Below are 7211 nucleotides of genomic sequence, written 5' to 3'. Positions count from 1 at the left end.
GAATGTCCCCAGACTGAGTAAACTTTGTTTGAGGAATTTTTGAAGCAATTTCTAAAATTATCTTGTGGGCAATTCCTGGATGAACGCCTAGGAGAATACTTGAAAAAAGAAACACCTTAAGGCGAAACTGGATCCATTTCCTTACTTTTTGGTTTTTGATTTTTAATAAAATAACGAAGCAATATTTTCAAAATCGGTTTTCGTGCACAAGTAGAGTATGGATCAAGGTATCTCCTGATTTTTTTCCAGATTTATAATGTTTTTAGTTTTTTCAGAAACCATTTTTAAACAAAATTTCACAGAAAAATGGTTTCTGCAAAAACGAAAAACATTTTCAATCTGGAAAAAAAATCAGGAGATACCTTGATCCATACTCTACATGTGCACGAAAACCGATTTTGAAAATATTGCTTTGCTATTTTATAAAAAAAAAACCAAAACCAAAAACATGAGAAAATGCTTCCAGTTTCGCCTTAAGGTACTCCCTTTATTCTCAAAAACAAACATCATAGAGGAGAAGAAACTTTGCAAGTAATTCCATGGAATAAATGCTTGGGAAACCTCTGGTGGGATTCCAGGAAATCGCAGAAGTAATGATGGTATTCTGGGAGAAATTGTCAAATACTTTTCTGCGGCATTTCTCGAGGAGTATGTAAAGGAATCCTTGGAAGAACTTCTGGAGATATCTTCGAAGTTATATTCAGACGAATTTATCATACAATTTCTGAAGTAATTTGCTCACAAACAATCCTAAATTACTAACTGGAGAAATTTCTGAAAAAATTCCTGCTGAAACAACGAAAAAAGCTGGAAAAAATATTTCAACTGAAGACATTACAAAAATGAGGAATCTTTGAAATCATACCTGTAAGATTTGGAACACCCTTTGCAGGTATTAATCGAAAAATATCCTGAAAAATTCTATGAAATATGCTAAGGAATAGATTATGGAGTAATTTCTGCAGGATGGAATGGAGTAATGTCTAAAGAAACCCCTAGTGAAATTCAAAAAAAAAATTTTTAATCTGATAAAAAACTGAATTTATAAAGAATAACCCCAGATAAATTTTGTAAAAAAATGTTTCCTGTGTTTGCATCTTTTGAACAAACGATTCGAGGAAATCCCGTTTGAAAAATTCTTTAAATTTTAAATTTGAAATTTTTAGATAAATTTTCAGAAGAATTTTTAGAGAAACTTTAAATAAAGGAAAAACAAATACAAAACATATTTCTAAAGGAATTTCTTCAGAAAAGCTTGGAGAAATACTTTAAAGAATACAAGCAATGCATATACTTATGTATTGATCCATGAAGAAATTTTCTAAAAAACCCTTAAGAATTCTAGGAGGAATTTCAGAAGAAATTTTTGTAGAATTTTCTAGAAGTTTAGAGCAGAATTCTAAAAACTCATAAAAGAATTACATTTTGCAAAAACATTTCTAATTTTTTTGATATGTTTTGTATAAATGTCTCAGCTTCCAATTGATGCAAAAATTTTGAAAATCGGTGGTTGCCATCATGGTGAAAAAAAATGTTTTGGTATAAAAACCAAGATGGCGGCCAAAATCAATATGGCCGACCTAAGTTTTTATAATTGTAAATAGTAGCTCTATCTATCATCTTTTCAACAACAATGCGTTTTGAGGTGGTTTTTGGAGAAACTTTCGAGTTACAACTGTTTAAATGGGCCACCATTTGACCAAAATTGAGGGGTCTGCAAAAATAGTTTTGGCTTTTACTAACGGGGGGTCCATCAATTTGAGTAACCAAATGTATTTTCCTTACTTTTTTAGCGAGTACTTTCGGAACATCGCCATCTTAAACATTTTTGAAGACAAGGTGTAAATAGTGGGCCGGTCTCAGCGAGAATTACCCATTGAAAAAATGATGTTTTAGTCACCTTATTCCGATGTCACTTTTTGCCTTTCTCGTACACTGAAGTGTACTGAAAGGGTATACGTTCACTCGAACAACGAATTTTCGATAGAAGGATCGGAAGGTCAAGTCACATATACCAATTAACTCAGTTCGACGAATTGAGATGATGTCTGTATGAGTGTATGTAAGTATGTCTGTGCGCAAAGAAAAGTTCTCTCACTTCCCAATGGCCAATTTTGAATTACAGCTCGAATAGAACCGGAATTTCACCGCATTATTTGCTATTAAAAATGGTTCGGATCGGTCGAGGCGTTCCGGAGTTATGGCCATTTCAGTGATCCGGACCAGCACAATTGGCCGTATATAAAACTGAACTAAGTCCCATCATGCGACACATGAAACTGCGGTAATTTTTGTAACCTTTAGTAAAGTTGTCGAATTTGTCGGCCCAAATTTCTAGATGGCAGCCTAATATTCAAGATGGCGTCTCCAAATTCAAGATGGCGGCTGGTCAATAGAGTTTAGGCTCTAAAACCATGCAATATGGGTATAAGTATTTGACATGAGGAAGGAGTCTGGACTCCAAAAATTGCGACCAGAATATCAAAGATGGCGGTTCAACATTCAAGATGGCGGCTGTTTAATGGAATTTTGGCTCTAAAATCACGCCACATGTGTATGTTTGGTATTGGAAAGATGTCTGGCGTCCAAAAATGACGGTTAAAATATCCAAGATGGCGACCAAAATGTCTAAAATGACAGCTCAACATTCAAAATGGCTTCTGTTTAATGCAGTTTTAGACTCTAAAACCATGCAATATCGGTATATCAGGTATAAGGAAGAAGTATGGATTCTAAAATTGACGATTAAAATATTCAAGATGGCTACCAAAATATCCAAGATGGCGTCTCAAAATTCAAGGTGCCGGTATAAACTTCAAGATGGCGGCAGTTAAATGCAGGTCTCTAAAAACATTCAATATGGGTGTATCTGATATGGGGAAGAAGTCTGGAGTCCAAAAATGGCGACCAAAATTTCCAAACTGCCGGACTTCAATCCAAAATGGCGGCTCAAAATTCAAGATTGCAGCTGTTTCCATGAGTTTAAGGCTCAAAAATCAAAAGCCAATTAAACGGTATGATCATTGATGCCATGAAATGGATTTCTGTTAAACGTATGAAAGTACGATATTCATCAACATGTAACTTGAATTGTATTGAAATGTGTTTTCGAAGGCACGAGAAAGGCGCCATAACCGTAACAACTAACATATTTTAAATTTTTCCTCCATTATTCTATTATAGTAAAGGAGTTTAAGCGAGTTGAACACACTCTAAAATAATTTTCTTAAAAGTTGCACGGAAAAAAATTTCCATGACAAAAAATTAAATAAAAATATTTTAACAATAATCAAAACTCAAATAGAGTACCTGTACCAATTGTCGCATTACATAAGGAAAACTGTTTCTGCAAAAATAAGAACAAGACTGACGAATGTCATCGATATGCCAAATGATAGATTTGTTTTCATACTTAACAGGAAAAATTTTGTTTCACAGCCAATCCCGCTTTAAGTATATACAGGGGGTGGCCAAAATGTTTGGGATAGGCAACTTTTTTTCTCCCACAAAAAAATTCAACATGCTGTAACTTTTCATAGAGTGCATCAAAAAATCTCAAATTTTGACTGCTTATCAACCTGTTATATGTGCATCATTGGTACAAATTTAGGCTCGATTGAATAATTTTTCGCGAAGTTAGAACCGTTTGGGTAAAACACTAGTTTTTAGACAACTCATTTTTGAGCTGTCATATCTCGGAAACCAGTGAACCGAATTGAATGATTTTTTTAACGTTTATGAACAATATATTGATACTTAATACAACGTTATAAAATGTAATATTTTCTCACGCCGAATTAAGTTATACCGGGTTGAAATGTTTACCCATATAGAGGAAAATAAGTCAACTTTACAATACCATACAAAAATTGCTAAATGTGTTCTTTCTTCAATCTAAATAGGCTCTAATATATCTGATTAGAGATAACTTGAGAACAGAAGTGGAAAATCTTTGGACATCAACACTAAAATTTATTGACATTGACTTAAAAAAATTACCGTTTTTCGAGAAAAATCCAAAAAGTGTCAATCCATGATAACTTTTTTCAACGTTCAAAAACTATCTATGTTTTAATAGTTTGTGAAGCATCTGTATATTGTTAGTGTACGTTCAAAATTTCATTCAATTCGGTTCAATGGTTTCCGAGATATGACAGCTCAAAAATGAGTTATCTAAAAAATAGTGTTTCACCCGAACGGTTATAACTTTGCGAAAGTTTAATCAATCGAGCACAAATTTGTACCAGTGATGCACATATAACAGGTTGATAATCAGTCAAAATTTGAGATTTTTTGATGCACTCTACGAAAAATTATAGCATGTTGAATTTTTTTGTGAGAGAAAAAAAGTTGCCTATCCCAAACATTTTTGCAATCCCCTGTATAACGGCGCGGCGTGTGGAACCTTGTACCAGCTATGGACACATTTTCTTAATTTGGCTCCACTTCGCACTATTTTCATGCATTCCTTAATCGAGTAGCCGTAATTGGTACACTTTGGCGAAATAGGGTGCAAGGAAGTCGACATTTTAAGGAAAATGATCTATTTCTGTCATAATTTGGGCAACTTGTGAAATTTGAATGTTTGCAACTATCTTGTGTTAATTTGATCTTTTGTTCTCAATTTTTTTCTTGTTGATTTGCATAGTTAAAGGCTGAAAATCAACTATGGCGAATTTGATGTACTATAGCCATAACTGGTACACTGAGCCTAGTTTTTATCTCGAAAAATCGGTATGCCAATTAGGTTTCAGGGGCAGCCAATTAAACGCTCCATAATAAATTAAAAAGTTTCCATAAATAATTCGGAAATTACCAATGAATAAATATGGGTGGAAGCAATAATAAACTATTAAAGTTCTATAAACAAATTAAAAGCGCATAAATAAATCAAAACTTCCCATAAATAATTGATTTTCGAGCAGTAAAAAATATCAGAATGTCCACAAATAAATCGAAAATTGCAATAAAAAAACTATATTTTTTCCAACAAAAAATTTCGAACATACTAAATTATAGAACTATGATAGAAAGACTGAAAATAAGTGTGCAATTTAACAGACAATCGCTTGCTATCCGAACTCGCTAACGCTCGTCGGACTTTAAAAAGGGATAACATCTCTGTGGATAACATCTGTGGATAACATCTGTGGATTGCCTGAAACCGAATCAACGCAGTTACGGCGCGTCGGATTTCGGAAACTTCGGCGGCCTCCTGCCACCTCAGTTCCTCAATCCTCTATGCGGCTTCGCCTTTTACTTTGCTCATCATTTCGTATTTATTGCTAAATTATTTATGGAAAAATCAGATTAATTTATAGAAAATTCAGACTTTTTTGGTGGAAAAAAATGTAGTTATTTATTGCAATTATTGAATTATTCGTGGAAATTCCGACATTTTTTATTGCTCAAAAATCAATTATTTATGGGAAATTTTGATTTTTCTATACACTTTTTGATTTGTTTATGGAAATTTTGTAGTTTATTATTGCTCCCACCCCTACTTCTATATTGGCAATTTCTGATTTTGTTTTGGAAAATGATCACTTTTTTATGAATCGTTTATATTTTAGCCAATTTAAAAGTGTAGGGATGTTCAAAAATTAGAAAAACAAATTCACAAAATCGAGAATTAAAAAGAATCATCATCCAAAACATGTTCAAATCCATTTTAAATAATGAAAAATGATATTTAGATCAAAATAAAAAAAAATGGGTGTAAAAGGGTTAATGAAAACTCAAAACTAAAAACTGAAGAAATACATCCAGTTTCACCTGAAGGTGTGGTCTAGGTTCTTGTGCAGGTTTTATTTTTAGGGACTTTTCTCCGGACCGACACCGAAATGTGTTCGATTCATCGCAGTTCCCCCTTCCCCCAAACTGTTTGACCGTATAACTGAAAAAAAGGAGAAAAATGTATTGTTCAGCTTGTTTTCGAAGAGCAATTTTATTTTTGAACTTGCTCGGCGAACTACTATCGCATATCAGTATGTCCGTCGTCCGACGACGAAGGAGGGATAGTCCCCAAAACCGGAACGAAGCTTGACAAATGACGGGAGCTGCTGAAAGCATGTCCCTAGTAATCTATCCATGTTGACTGTAAGGTAGTTAGGTACGAGAAGTAGTGTAACTTAGGAGCGCCGCTGCCGGCTACACAAGTTTACAAAATAAAACGAAATTCGTGAACTTCTGTCAACGACCAAAATTTTTGAAGCACAATTTAGTGCTGATTTCGAAACCGACCTTCAAAAATTTTTAAGTAGAACAGTTTTTGAGTTTTAGCTCAATATCGAGTTTTGAAACTTTTCAAAATATATAATTTACTAAAATTCAAATATATTGCGTTTTGTTCAACCAATTTTAAATCTTTTTCCATAAATTAAAAGCTGAATACAATACCATTCGATCATCCGAACACAGGTTTTGCGTCAGATTGATGAAATTCAAGATATTGACGAGTTTTAGGGACGATCTCCTTAAATTTTAGCAAAATTCCCAAAATTTTTTGAAGAAATGTATTTTTTTCAATAAGAAAAAAACAACTTAAAAATTCTCTCTCGACGTTTATTTGGCAAATCATATGTAGGCGAGTTACAGTAAAAATTTCAGCTCAATCGGAGCATTGATTACGTAGAATGAGATGTGTGAAGTGAGCGACTTTGCTTAAAAATAGAACAAAAATCGAATTCAAATCATCAACCTTGTATGGAAAGTCGAAAAAATTTCCGCTCTACTGTAATTTTTTTCTTTCACGTTTTCGAACTCAGGGCATGATTCTACACCAAAAATGATCATCAGCTTACCGAGTTCAAAAATGCTGTAAACTAGTGCTATCGAAGACACTCACTCGTACATTTCGATTTTTGGAACAAGAAGAAAACGAAAAACTAGATTTTTGACAAAGGCTATTGGTTTTGTCAGCTGATTGCAACCGCTCCGATAGCACCTTTGTCAAACAGGCCGGTACGACAAATCGGTTCGGCTCATCATACAGTCGTTTGTTTTTGTCATCGCGGGAAACCGGTCGCTTAGGGAAGAAGGGGGCGTTATGGTCATTTTATTCATGAGTGAGTCCCTGTTTGGACTTATTGGAACTGGATTATTTTTTTTAGAAAATAGAATAACAAGACTGTTGATGTCAATGCTAACCATACAAGCAAATAGTTTTTTTTTTTAACAACTGCAGAGACGCAGAATATCTAGTAACAACG

Source organism: Aedes albopictus, chromosome 2 (assembly GCF_035046485.1).
Source record: "Aedes albopictus strain Foshan chromosome 2, AalbF5, whole genome shotgun sequence".
NCBI lineage: Eukaryota > Metazoa > Arthropoda > Insecta > Diptera > Culicidae > Aedes > Aedes albopictus.
Note: the sequence above shows the minus strand (reverse complement) of the source record.